The following is a 13,827-nucleotide window of genomic DNA, read 5'->3' as shown; positions in this document are numbered from 1 at the left end:
TGCGGGTAAATCCAAGTTGAGTTTACTGTCATGCATTTATTAGCTACAGAGAATTCAAAAAATCTTTTAAAAAAGGCACATCAGAGGCAAATACAGGGTGGTGCAAGTGGTGGTCTGCAGTGCTCTGTTGCTGAGGTAGGATTAGGGCTGTGCGAGTCAGATCAGGAACTTGGTTGCTGTAGCAAAGTGCATAGTTGCTCCAGAAGGTGCTGAGAGACTCCAGGCTTCTGCGCAGAAGCACTCAGAAGAGGCATGGTGCCATTCCATGCCAACTTGGACAAGGTTTAGGATAGCGTCTGCATTTTGATGAAGAAGTCATCTGCCATGTGAGGTGTTACCAGCTTGCTGAGGAGAACTGCAACCAGTTCAGCGCTGAGGCGAGTAAAACCTGACAGAGTGGTGAGCTGAACGTTGGTTCATCCTCTGCCCTCTCCCTCAAAGCCTTAATCTCATACAAGACAGTGAAGAAAGAAAGAAGTAGAATGCGGAATTAAGACTATAGTGCAAAAAAAGAGACACAAGTAGAGACAATTCCATTGTTCAGGGATTCAACTGAATTGACTTTATTACTTACATCCTTCACATAGACGAGGAGTAAAAATCTTTACGTTACGTCTCCATCTAAATGGGCAATGTATAGGCATTATATATAGGCATCCGTTAGTCTCGTGAGACCATGGATTTGCACCTTGAAAGGTTTCCAGGGCGCAGGCCTGGGCAGGGTTGTATGGGAGACTGGCAGTTTCCCAAGCTGCAGGCCTTCCCCTCTGTTGTCCAAGGGAAGGGCACTAGGATCCAAGCAGCTTGGCACCGGTGTCATCGCAGAGCAATGTGTAGTTAAGTGCCTTGCTCAAGGACACAACACCCTGCCTCAGCTGAGGCCTGAACCAGTGACCTTCAGATCACTAGACCAATGCCTTATCCACTAGGCCACGTGCCAACACAATGTGCAATGTGCAATCATAGTAATTTATAATAAATAGAACAGTCAATGTAACATAGAAATACACTCATTTCAGCGTGAGTTCATCAGCCTGATGTCCTGGTGGAAGAAGCTGTCCCGGAGCCTGTTGGTCCTGGCTTTTATGCTGTGGTACTGTTTCCTGGGTGGTAGCAGCTGGAACAGTTTGTGGTTGGGGTAACTCGGGCCCCCAGTGATTCTTCGGGTAGGGTTAGGGTTGTGCAGTTTGATTCAAGAACCTGATGGTGTATAAAGAACGTAGAACATTACAAACGGTACAGACTTTTCGGCCCACGATGTTATGCTGACCTTTAACCTAATCTAAGATCAATCTAACCTTCCCTCCTACATAGTCCTTCATTTTTCTATCATACATGTGCCTACCTAAGAGTTTCTTATATACCCCTAACAGATCTGGCTCTATCACCAAGAAGTAGTGATTTCTGAACCTTGTGGTATGGGACTTCAAGTTTCCATATGACAGCAGCAGGAAGAAGGGGGCACGACATGTATGGTGGTGTCTCCTGTAGATACTGTCATTGGTGTGGGCTGATGTGCCAGTCAGGTACTGGACTGTGCCTAACTCCCTGCAGTCTCGTCATTCCTGCTCATTGAAATTGCCGTACCAGGTCATGATGCAATCAGTCAGGATATCACGTTTCATATTCACACTGGCCCGGATTAAAACGCCTGCGCCACTGCGCGCCCTCTGATCAGCTGCACAGATTCGATTACTTCAGTGAAGTTCCATCATCCCATCCCGTGCCTTGTTTGGGCAGCCACTCTCTGTGTCCACGTCCAGTTACATGCCGATGATGCAGTCAAATGTTAGCAGGCTGAACTCTATGTCACAATTTAATTTGGGATTAACCACTTCCAGCAGGGAATGCACTCCATAGCTTAACTCTGCAGTCTCTATTTTGGGCGTGTTTATTTAGTAATATGATCGAAGTATCAAAAGATCAAGAGGAAACATTCTAACGTATGTCCAACATTATTGTCTATCATTTAAATCCACATTGACTTATTGTTGAGTAAAAGCTCAACCAGCAATCAATGTGGATTTAAATCACGAGAGACAACATGAAGAAAGGAAATCAAGGTTGATAATTAAAATAGTAACATGACTCCAATTTCTTTATTTGTTATAAATATCCTGTTGTGTTGTCAGTCTTGTTCTATCATATCATAAGACATTCAAAGAGAGAAAACATAGTGCGAACAACAATGCAAGTTATTTGGCTGTTTGAGATCTTTTGGTAAACATATTTGGTATTGGAGTAGGTCTTACATAAACATGCACTTCACACTTCATAAACACAAGAGAAAATATGCAGATGCTGGAAATCCAAAGCAATACACACAAATTGCTGGAGGAACTCAGCAGGTCAGGCAGGGTCTGTGGAAATGAATAAGTAGATGACGTTTTGGGCCGAGGCCCTTCGTCAGGGCTGGGAAGGAATGGGGAAGAAGCAAGAATAAGGTGGGGGGAGGGGAGGAGCAGCACAGAGCAGGGAGGAACGAGAGGGGGTCTCACCGAACTCCCGTCGAAGAGAAGATTTGAACTTCTTCAGGGTAAACGTACGTCAAAGACACTTGGCAGTGGAGCATCAAATCATACACACGAGGGATTCTGCAGATGTTGAAAATCCAGCGGAACACACACAAAATGCTGGAGAAACTCAGACCAGACAGTATCTAGGGAAATAATAAACAGTGGACTTTTCCAACTTCAGACTTTATGTCACGCTGCCCATCTTTAAGCTATGCCACTCAGGGACTTGCGTCAATATTACTTTGTGACAGTATGAGCCGGATGGTAACCATGTGTGTTGTGATGACCACCTTGGCCGCAGAGGAACGATGTTTCATTTAGCTGTGTACATGTGTTTGATTGAATGATAATCAACTGGAACTTGATAGTGAGAGAACCCAGTGAACTGTACGACTCTGACAGAAAGTTTTACTTAGCTTTATAAATCATCCCAATATTTTCAGTGTCTTTCGCCCAGGAGGAATCACAACAGATGTCTGAACTTACATAAATGTTAAATGCATCCAATGGGAGTAGAATATTTTAAAATCAAATTTCAGAAAATGACAAGCTCTTTCAGGCAGCACTACGTACTTTGTTGTGAATTTTTGGTAGATGAGGTACATTTCAACATCAGTGTGGAAACTGTTTACTCTGAAACCCAGGCTCGGTCACTATCAAATTGTTACAGACTTAAGTACTAGAATAACTTGCCTGGAATTTAATTGCATAATACTACTTTTTTCAACATTTAGCAACCGAAAATAGACATTTTCATGAGTGAACCATTGTTATTGCTTGGGAAATTCAGTTGGACACATCCTTCCATCAACCACGTGACACCAACACGTTGTAGGGGAATGTGGATGGTGTTGTTCTGGGAGAGGTTTGTTACTGGGCTTCACTGGGATAATAGTTTTACTGGTGAAGTTCCAGACTGGGATGTGGCAGGGTAGGGAAAATACTTAATTATATGTACAAGAGACTTCGCAGATGCTGGAAATCTAGAGTAACACACACCCTTCATCAGGACTGGAACGAAATGGGGAAGAAACTTAATTGTACCCTTGGCAGCTTTTCTGTCCTCATTATCCTAATATCCCCCCCCCAACTATCGATCTGCAATCCCCGCCCTCCTGTGTAGCAATCCTGCACCCACTGCCTGATCTCTTGGTCTCTGATCACACACTTCTTCCACAGAATACACACCTGGTCCTGATTTCCAGAGAAAGACCAGTCATTCCCTCATCTCTCAACATCCACCTTTCCACAGGCCCAACTGAGTCCTCAGACAACCACTCATTTTGATTCTGCAGGTACTGGAAATCTTTCCTTATGTTCCCAGCTACCAGCCACCAACATCAATCTCAACAATCCCCCTTCCCACCTGGCCAACTGCCCAACATCCTTCCCTCATCTGGTTCTGTCTTTCACCCACCAGCCTCTGTCTCACAGCCTACCTTCCCTTTACACTTAGACTCAGATTCATTTACCACATACAGTGGTGTGGGTTGTTTGTGTTAACAACCAATGTGACCTAAGGATGTGCTGGAAAAAGCCCAGAAGTGTGGCCACTCATTCTGGCACAAAGATAGCATGCCCATCACGTTCATCTCTTCCTGTCAACATGGTGCTGAGCTGTGGTGTCCGGTGAGGTTGCGGCTCAGACTTAATTGTTTTATCCACACTCGGACACAGGGTCTCAACAAGAAACTTTGTCTCCTTAGCAACCACCTGACCCATTACATTTCTTCACACAATTCATCTCTCGTCCACATCCTAATAATGTTATAATAAGACATAGGAGCAGGATTAGGCCCATTGAGTCCGCCCCGACACTTCATCATGGCTGATCCACTCTTCCCCTCAGCCCCAATCTCCTGTGTTCTCCCCATATTCTTTCATGCCCTGACCAAACAAGAATCTGTCAATCTCTGCCTTAAATATTACATAAAGACTTGACCTCCACAGCTGCCTGTGGCAAACAATTCTAGAAATTCACCACTTGCTGGCAAAAGAAATTCCTCCTCATCTCCATTCTAAAAGAGCACCCCTCTATTCTGTTTCCTTTCGTCCTAGACTCTCCCACCATGGGAAACATCCTCTCTACATTCACTCTAGCAATACCTTTCACCATTTGGTAGGTTTCAATAAGGTCACCCCACATTCTTCTGAATTCCAGTAAAAATACCGGCCCAGACCCATCAAACGCTCTTCATACGACAAGCCATTCAAACCTGAATTCATTTTCATGAACCTCCTTTGAGGTTCTACGATAAGCAGCACAGAACTGCTCACAATACTCTAAGTGAGGCCTCACCAGCGCTGAATAATAATAATTGCTGACACTATCCACCCAGCAAGTTGCCTTTCCCAAAAGTCCCCTTCTGGAAAGCATTTCCACTATTAAAACAAAATCTTCACGCCACCTTAAATGCTTCTTCCCCAGGTAGTTAATCTGATTAACCATTTTAGTTAGCTCTTCCTCCCATCCCCTCTATCTATTACCTCAGGCATGCAGTGCACCGCAAACACTTTGTGGTGAACTACATTATACCTGTCTGGACACCCCCCCCCCGCTGACTGCTCCTGTGGCTCCTCCCACAGACCCCAGTATAAAGGCGATTGAGGCCTGAGCCCAGCCCTCAGTCTCCAGGATGTAGCATGGTGGTCAATTGCTGCTTGTTCTTTCTTCCAGTCAATAAAAGCCAATATCTCGCCTCACGTCTCAGAGAGTTATTGATGGTGCATCACACTTTAAACCACTTTTTATAATGCTGTTTACATTGTAAATGCATGCTGGTATTTATGTATTGATACACATTTTATTCCATATATCTACTTCTAACTTTATTTTTATATAATTCTTTATTCTTTCTAATTGTTGATTGCTATTTTTCGTTGCATGTCACACCAACACACCACAGCAGAGGCGGTGTCCCTAGAGGGGTGAGACCAAATGACTCAAGGTCGCAGTTAGTTACTGATCATGTTTCATTGTTGAGTTGTGCTTTGCTAATGGTGAGGCTGTGGTCATGTCCCACTGGCAAACATACAAACAGAAAGAGCCAAAATGCTGGTAGTTAGAAATGGCCAGTTTTGATACAGATGGAAAAATTGTTCCCTAAAGATGGAGAGCTCAATTTTGAATTCAGAAACTGCGATATGCTCAGACAAAAGATGAAGTCCTGTTCCTCAAACATATTGCAAGATTGCAGGAGGCCCTGACAAACAGTGAAGATCTTATTCCTCTCTTTCTTCTTCTTCATCTTCTTTTGTATATTGTTTGTCAGTCTTGACTGCGTGTGGTTTTTCACTGATTCTATTGCATTTCTTTGTTCCACTGTGAATGCCTGCAAGGAAGCAAATCTCAGGGTAGTATATGATGGCATTTGCATACTTTGATGATAAATTTACTCTGAACTTTGAGCTTTTCCAGGACTGAGAATGATTTACATCTACTCCAAAAATGGTCAAGGTCAAGTTTATTGTCATCTGCTCAAGTCTACATGTGCACATGAGTAATGAATAGATTACTTTCAGCAGCATCACAGGCACATCATATACACAACATTTGCAAGCAAAGCATAAATCATACACAGCATTTATAAGAAAAAATGTAATTGTGTAAAGTGGTTATAGTGTTATAGTGTTGCTATACTGAGGTAGTGATCACACATTCGCACAAATTCACAAGGACACACATGTAGGCAAATAACACACACACACACAGAGGCAGATAATGAACACACATAGGCAAACAGATACACAGGTAGACATATGCATATACATCTACATCTGAACATACAGGTATACACACACACACACACACACACACACTATGCAAACATTCACACACAAGGGAACCTTTGCCTCCTGCCTCATTCACCCATCCCAGCACACTCCTGACTACATCCTGTTCACACCCTGTATCATCTACTGTGCCGATGTATTTTATCTCAGTGCTGGGAATTTGACAAAGGTAGGGCCTTTGTCACAAAGAGGTCACTGGATTTTTTTTGCCAGTGATTATGATTGCCAGTTACTCCTGTTGTTTTTGTTACAACTGTTATCTGGAACAACTGGTTTCATTTAAATTCCTCCCAATAAGATTGAAAATAGGCGAACTTGCATGGGATTCCCCTGTATTCTATACTGAGACTGTGTGTGTGTGTGTGTGTGTGTGTGTGTGTGTGTGTGTGTGTGTGTGTGTGTGTGTGTGTGTGTGTGTGTGTGTGTGTGTGTGTGTGTGTGTGTGTGTGTGTGTGTGTGTGTGTGTGTGTGTGTGTGTGTGTGTGAGAGATATATTCTCCATCTATGGGACAGTGTGTCTCTTTGTATGTATGCTTTTCTGCACACAGTATGTTAAAAGGATCTGTTGATGTCATTCAGAAAATGGAAACCCTGCTCCAATGTGTTTGTTTCCTGATCTAATTGTCAGAAATCATCTCTGATCATCTACAAAGCCAGAGGGAAAGCAAATACTTGATCTTGGTGGGCGGCAGGAGAAGGTGAAGCAGAAGTCATATGACCAAAGAGGTGGACGCAGCCCTGTCCATCAGAGACAAAGCCCTCCCCACTGACACAAGAAAGCAGTGTCCATCCTCAAGGACCCCACCATTCAGGCCATGCTGCTGCCATCAAGAAGAAGCTACTGAAGCCTCAAGTCCCACACCACCAGGTTCAGAAATTCAGCCTGGATAACTTCACTCACTTCAACATTAAGGTGGTCACAACACAGTATGTGGACTCATTTTCAAGGACTCTGCAACTCATGTTCTCAGTATTGTGTATGTATGTACTTATATATATTATATATATATACACAACTTATTTTTTGTATTTGCATAGTTTGTCTTCTTCTGAATATTGGTTGTTTATGTCTCTGTGTGTTTGTTCTACTGATAGATAGATAGATAGATAGATAGATAGATAGATAGATAGATAGATAGATAGATAGATAGATAGATAGATAGATAGATAGAGAGATAGATAGATAGATAGATAGATAGATACTTTATTCATCCCCATGGGGAAATTCAACTTTTTTTTCCAATGTCCCATACACTTGTTGTAGCAAAACTAATAACATACAATACTTAACTCAGTAAAAAAATATGATATGTGTCTAAATCACTATCTCAAAAAGCATTAATAATAGCTTTTAAAAAAAAAGTTCTTAAGTTCTGGCGGTTGAATTGTAAAGCCTGCATTTGTAAAAACTGTGAATACCTGCAAGAAAATGGACTACTACTTAGTGACATATACATAACTTTGATAATAAATTTACTTGCAACTTTGAACTTTGAATGTCATCATATAGTTCCTTGAGATTCCTCTGCCTACGGGCATTCACTGTAGAACAAAGAAATACAAGCCAATCAATGAAAAGCTGCACATCAAAGTGTGACAAACAACCAGCATGCAAAAGAAGACAAACTGTGTGATAAATAAATAAACAAACAGACACAAATGAGCAAACAAACAAATCAGTAATACATTGGGAACATTCAACAGGTCAGGTGTGTGAGGGGAATCAGTTAATGTTTTAGTCCGACAAATGAAATGTCGCCGTAGGTGTAGAGTGCTTTTTCTTTCCGTCTGATCATCAATAATACTGCTTGCCTGCCCTGGGATATTTAAATATCTCTTTACAGCTTTGAAATAAGCTGTATGAAATTACTGTCAGCTGTAGTTGTGTCCTTTTCCAGATAATCAAACACACACACACACACACACACACACACACACACACACACACACACACACACACACACACACACACACACACACACACACACACACACACTTACTTATTTCCTCACATGCACATGTTAATAAGAAATACATATTTATAAAAACTAATTATTTATGGTAAATCTGAATCAGGTTAACTACTACTGACAGATGTTGTAAAATTCAGTGTTTTACAGCATTGTTACGTAGATTTTTTAAATGCATTAAGAAATAGAAAAAATAAATAACTAGAAGAGAACAAAATATCAAAATATCTTGCATCATCCTCATCGTGTACTCCGTCATGTGATTGGGCGATCATGGTCTTTTCACGGCCATGATTGTTTTTGAAAAGTTTTTTCTACAGAAGGGGTTTACCGTTGCTTTCTTCTGGGCAGTGTCTTTACAAGATGGGCGACCCCAGTCATTATCAATACTCTTCAGAGATTGTCTGCCTGGTGTCAGAGTTCACATAACCAGGACTTGTAATATGTACCAGCTGCTCATACGACCACCTACGCCCATAGCTTCACATGACCCTGATCAATGGGGCTAAGCAGATGCTTCATTTTGCCCAAGGGTGGGCTGCAGGCTAGTGGAGAAAAGGAGCGCCTTAAACCTCCTTTGTTAGAGACAGATCCCCACCCCTCCACCCACACATCATGCTAAAAAACAGGTTTTCTTCTCCACATCCACCCTATCTTGTCCTTTCAATATTCAGTAGGTTTCAATAAGATCCCCCCATATTTTTCTAAATTCTAGTGAGCACAGGCTCAAAACTGTGAAACGCTCCTCATATGTTAACCCCTTCATTCCTGGATCATTCTCGTGAACTCCTCTGGACTCTGTCCAACAACAACACATCCTTTCTGAGATATGGGGCCCAGAACTGTTGACAACACTCCAAGTGCAGCCTGACCAGTGTCTTATAAAGCCTCAGCATTATCTCCTTGTTTTTATATTCTATTCTCCTTGAAATAAATGCCTACATTGCATTTGGCTTCTATACCACAGTCTCAATCTGTAAATTAACCTTCTGGGAGTCCTGCACAAGGATTCCTAAGTCCCTCTGCACCTCTGATGTTTGAACCTACTCCCCATTTAGATAATAGTCTTCACTAATGTTCCTTTCACCAAAATGCATTATCGTACATTTCCCAACACTGTATTACATCTGCCAATTTTTTGCCCATTCTTCCAATTTGTCTAAGTCCTGCTGCAATCGCATTGCTTCCTCAGCACCACCTGCCCCTCCACTTATCCCCAGACTTTGCCACCAATTCCATTATCCTAATCATTGATAAAAAATGTGAAAAGTAGCGGTCCCAATACTGACCCCTGAGGAACACTGTCACTGTCAGCCAACCAGAAAAGGACCCCCTTTATTCCCACTTGCTGTCTCCTGCCTGTCAGCCATTCCTCTATCCATGCCGGTATCTTTCCTGTAATCCCGTGGGATTTTATCTTGTTAAGCAGCCTTATGTGAGGCACCTTATCAAATACATGTTTTTATATTATTCACACATCAGAGCACACCTTGTCTGGAATTTATGTCACTTATTTACTGTTAAGAACACCCTGATGTCCCCTTTTCTTAAAATAATTCCCTGGTGGCATTCTGTACTATTGTGTTCTATTTGAGACGTGAAATGAAATTCCGGCTCACATCTTTTGTTCATACTGTCATTGACTGCTAGAAGCGACAAAGAAAATGCACGTCAATTATTATCACCAGAAATAGGCTTGAATTATTTTAATCTATAAATAAAAGTGTAATACATTTAGATTACTGGAATACCTTTGACATTTGAAACCTGTTCTGACTGATTGAAAGTCAGGCCTCAGGGCCTTGTTGCACTTGCTGTTGGAGCTGCCCAACTCAGACACATCTCCAAGGGCTTAACACACAGATTGCTGGAGGAACTCAGCAGGCCAGGCAGCATCTATGGAGGGCAATAAAGAGTTGATGTTTCGGACAGAGAACTGGAAAGGAAGGGATTAGAAGCCAGAATAAGAAGGTGGTGGAGTATAAGCTAGAAGGCGATAGGTGAAGCGATGTGAGGGGGAAAGGTAGGTAGGTGGAGGATGAGGAGCACAGAATTAGAATCTAGGAATTCAGGTGTGGTGAACTACATTATACCTGTCTGGACACGCCCCCCCCCCCCCCCCCCCCCCACCGCTGACTGCTCCTGTGGCTCCTCCCACAGACCACGGTATAAAGGCGATTGGAGGCACTGCTCCTCCCTGAGTCTCCAGGATGTTGTGTGGTGGTCTCTTGCTGCTGACTGTGCTTTCTTCCAGCTAATAAAAGCCTATCTCGACTCACGTCTCCGAGAGTTATTGATGGCGCATCATCAGGCTAGGGCACCACCTTTGTTATTAGCAGCCACTAAAAGACATGAGTGTGAGGGTAATTGGTAACTTCTTGTCTTGGAAGTGGTCCCATTTCTTAACAAGATGAGATAAGGCCTAAGACATGGAAGCAGAATTAGGCCATTTCATCAAGGCTGATTCAACCCTATTCTCCGGCCTTTTCCCCATAACCTTTGACACCCTTACCAATCAAGAACCTATCAACCTCAGCTTTAAATATACCCAGTGGCTTGACCTCCACAGCCGTCAGTGGCAATGAATTCAGCAGATTCACCATTCTCTGGCTCAAGAAACCCCTCCTTTTCTCTGTTTTAAAGGGATGTCCTTGTAGTCTGAGGCTGTGCTCTCTGGTCCTAGACTCCCCCACTATAGGAAACATCCTCTCGACATCCACTCGGGCGTTTCAATATTCAATAGGTAGCAAGATGGTTTTTTTATACAGCTGTATATTTTTCTTAAATGATTGTGATATAGCTTCCGGCCCTTAGAACCACGTCAAGCAGCAACCCATGATTGTTTCCATCAACAAGGATGCTTAGGTCCTTCACTACCAGGTTCATCATGCTCATGAACCAGGCTCATCGGGGTATTGAAATGAAATACCACAACTTCGTCACTTCGCATTTGTTGTCATAATTCAGTCCGATAACTTGACAGCAAAGGTGCTGTTTATGAATCTTTCACAGACCTTATAAAGAATGTTGTACACAAGTTGATTGTGGACTTCAGGAAGGGTAAGATGAAGGAGCACATACCAATCCTCAAAGAGGGATCAGAAGTGGAGAGAGTGAGCAGTTTCAAGTTCCTGGGTGTCAAGATCTCTGAGAATCTCACCTGGGCCCAACATATTGATGCAGTTATAAAGAGGGCAAGACAAAGGATATACTTTATTGGCAGTTTGGAGAGATTTGGTATGTCAACAAATACACTCAAAAACTTCTATAGATGTACCGTGGAGAGCATTCTGACAGGCTGCATGGGGGTATGGGGTCTGGTATGGGGGGGTGGGGTGCTACTGCACAGGACTGATAGTAGCTGCAGAGGGTTGTAAATTTAGTCAGCTCCATCTTGGATACTAGTCTACAAAGTACCTAGGACATCTTCAAGGAGCGGTGGTCTCAGAAAGGCAGCATCCATTATTAAGGACCTCCAGCACCCAGGGCATGCCCTTTCCTCACTGTTACCAAACGGTAGGAGGTACAGAAGCCTGAAGGCACACACTCAGCGATTCAGGAACAGCTTCTTCCCCTCTGCCATCCGATTCCTCAATGGACATTCAACCCTTGGTCACTACCTCACTTTTTTTAAATATATAGTATTTCTGGTTTTTGCACAATTTTTAATCGATTCAATATATGTATACTTTATAAAGTATACTGAATAAGATCTATTATTATTATTATTTTATTTTTTCTTCTATTTTATGTATTACTCCGAACTGCTGCTGCGAAGTAACAAATTTTGCGTTACATGCCAGTGATAATAAACCTGATTCCGATTCTGATTCTGAACTTTGATGGAATGCCCAGCTGGTGCAGTCTTTCACTGATTCTATTATGATTATTATTCTATTATAGATTTATTGAGTATGCCAGCAAGAAAATTAATCTATAGGTAGAATATGGTGACATATATGTACTTTGATAATAAATTCACTTTTAACTTTGAACTTTATTTATTATTTAAAGTTTGTCAGCTTTTGCACATTGGCTGTTGGTCAGTCTTTGTAGTTTTTCATTGACTATTGTATTTCTTTATTCAAGGTAGTAATGGTGACATATATGTACTTGGACAATAAATTAGCTTTGAACTTTCGAACAGACACAGATAGTGGTGTAACACATGCCTGAGGAACACCTCTCCACCGTGTCGTGTGGAAATGTAGATCTCCAAAATAGGAGGGTCTCCGAAAACCGAGTATCCACAAGAATGTGGAATTGGATCCTCAGCTTCTTCATTGGAAGACCCCAATCAGTACAGATGCTTTCTGATGACTACAGATATTTTATTCCATCACAGCTTCTCTGCTGATGACTGCACAATGCTCAATGCTGTTCACAATTTAGTAGCGGATGAAAATGCCCGTGCTTGCTTGCTGGAAGATCTAGGCAACATCTAGATAAAATGATAAACAACATTGGCTAACATTCACCAAAAGTGTCAGGCGTTGATGCTGATGGAGATTGTAGCTACTTCCCCTACAACCATCGGGCTTCAGAATCAGCATGGCTAAGTTTATTCACCTCAACTCTGAACTGACCCTACATTTATTTTTATTTAAACAATTTGTCTTCTTTCACTGATTGATTGTTTCTCAGTCTTTGTGTTTCTTCCATTGATTCTGTTGTGTTACTTTGTATTTACTGTGAATGCTTGCAAGAAAATTAATCTCAAAGTTGTATATGGCGACAGATAGATACTTAGATAATAAATTTATTTTGAACATTGATTGTAAATGGCTTTGCTGCTGTTGAGTCTCCCAGCAACAATACCTGGAGTGAGGGTTTAACATTCAGCAGAAACTCAAATGGACTCGCCACATAACTACTATGGCTGAAAGAGAAGGTCAGAGGCTGGGAATTCTACGCTGAGTCTCTCTGCTCCTGGCACCTCAAGGTCTTACCATCATCCACCAGGCCCATATAAGGAGTGCTACCACAAGAAAGCAGCATCCATCTTCAGGGACCCCCACCGCCCAGGCCATGCTCTCTTCTTGCCATCAGGAAGAGGACATAAGAGCCTTAGGACCCACACCATCAGATTCAGGAACAGGCTCCTGAACCAGAGTGGATAATTTCACTGAACTGATTCCACAACCTATGGACTCACTTTCAAGAACTCTAGAACTAATGTTCTTAATATTATTTATTACTTTAATTCATTATCATTATTATTTGGTGTATTTGTACTGTTTGTCTTCTTTTGCACACGGGTTGCTTGTTGGTTTTTGCTGAGTGCAGTTTTTCATTGATTCTTTTGTATCTACTGTGAATGCCCACAAGAAACTGAATCTCAAAGTAGTATATGGTGACATATACATACTTTGATTATAAACTTACTTTGGACATCCGGATGCACAACGGAATGCTTCCCCAGATGAGCACGGTACCAAAACTCTCAACATGATCCAGGCCCAAGACTGAGACCTATCAACCCCTTCAACTTTCATTCCCTCCACCGCCTGTAAATAGTGGCTGCATACACACTGTCAAAGGCACTGTAG

The 13,827-nt window shown here is 42.1% G+C and overlaps 1 long non-coding RNA gene across 2 annotated transcripts in view; it reads right to left on the bottom strand.

The window, feature by feature from the left end:
- Positions 1-5,140: 5,140 nt before the first annotated feature.
- Positions 5,141-13,827, bottom strand: part of LOC140714733 (uncharacterized) — a 71,338-nt gene continuing 62,651 nt past the window's right edge. For both annotated transcript variants that reach the window (XR_012095985.1, XR_012095984.1), the window contains exons 2-3: positions 7,786-7,850; positions 5,141-5,848 (exon numbers count right to left, since the gene is read on the bottom strand). This is a non-coding gene — a long non-coding RNA (uncharacterized lncRNA). The remainder of the gene's footprint in view (positions 5,849-7,785; positions 7,851-13,827) is intronic.

The sequence above is a fragment of the Hemitrygon akajei genome, chromosome 22 (genome assembly GCF_048418815.1).
Source record: "Hemitrygon akajei chromosome 22, sHemAka1.3, whole genome shotgun sequence".
Taxonomy (NCBI): Eukaryota; Metazoa; Chordata; class Chondrichthyes; order Myliobatiformes; family Dasyatidae; genus Hemitrygon; species Hemitrygon akajei.
This window is presented reverse-complemented; position numbering and strand designations above follow the sequence as displayed.